This window comes from Nematolebias whitei, chromosome 9 (genome assembly GCF_014905685.2).
Source record: "Nematolebias whitei isolate Nwh7 chromosome 9, NemWhi1, whole genome shotgun sequence".
Taxonomy (NCBI): Eukaryota; Metazoa; Chordata; class Actinopteri; order Cyprinodontiformes; family Rivulidae; genus Nematolebias; species Nematolebias whitei.
The window spans coordinates 15,861,371-15,862,534 of NC_056506.1; the positions used below are offsets into that span (position 1 = coordinate 15,861,371).

A 1,164-nucleotide genomic window follows, 5' to 3' on the forward strand; every position below is an offset into this window, starting at 1 on the left:
TGTGTGTGTGTGTGTGTGTTTGTGTGTGTGCGTGTATACACAGTATATATGAATAACCTCTAGAAACGTCTGTAGTGTGCATAATAAAACAACAATTATTTTTGTAATTATTAAAAATAAATAAAACAATACATAAAGTGAATTTTAAATAATATTATCCCTAAAAATATGCCTGTCAAATCTGTTTCCAGAGTTTTTGTCATCTCCATCAGATTTTATTCATAAATAATCCTCACTAAATAAATGGACAACTTTATCTCTGAGGACTTTTTCCCCTGATGCTGTGGTCATTTTTACTTTCCATCCATCCGTTATCTTTTACCAGCTTCTTCCATTTTGGGTCACGGGGGTCACCGGTGCCCATATCCAGCCATCACTGTGCGAGGGGCGGGGGACACCCTGGACAGGTCTCCAGTCCATCACAGGGACACATAGAGACAAATGAGACAAACAACCATTCACTCTCTCACTCACACCTAGAGACAATTCAGAGTTACCAATCAGCCTAACATGCTTTAGACAAACATACTGTATTGATTTTAAGACTGCGTTGCTGTATTTGCATATATCCCAGCACATCCTTGTTAAAGAGATTAATAATCGCAATGGATTTCTTATAAACGTATAATAATAATACGGTTACAACACCATCTCCTGGTAGGGATGATTTCATTAAAAACATGTGTGGAGTCACTTTGTGTGTTTTAGTGATGTAATGAGGGGGAGAAAGAACAGCTTCTTCCATGAAATGTTGGCAGGCAGATCCAACAAAGTTCAATATGGTCCTCTGGACATTCAAAAAAACAAAAAACAAAACAAAGCAAAAAAAATATAGAAACGTTTCGTCGCTCATCTGAGAGACTTCTTCAGTCTGAGGTGCTGTATTCAGCTCAGTCTCTTAAATAGCACCGTCTCAGAGTGGATCAACCAGTTTGCTGCTGACAACCAAAACCAGCTGATCACATGCTCAAGAAGGACCATCAGCCTAACAATGGATCATTAGCACACTGATGGCTGTTTACTATTCACAGAGGGCTGAGTGATACTAGCAATCACAGCATTGTAAGAGGGGGACAGTTGAACCCGGAGGCCTCCACCCCTGTTTAATGATGGACGATTTCTTTTCACAAAGATGGCCTCCTTTACTCCTCTCTCAAACCATCG

General features: G+C 39.7%; 1 protein-coding gene across 1 annotated transcript in view; it reads right to left on the reverse strand.

Annotated features, from left to right (window-relative positions):
• ttpa (tocopherol (alpha) transfer protein) overlaps window positions 1-1,164 on the reverse strand; it is a 19,024-nt gene that overhangs the window by 847 nt on the left and 17,013 nt on the right. The gene's annotated exons all lie outside the window — the stretch shown is intronic.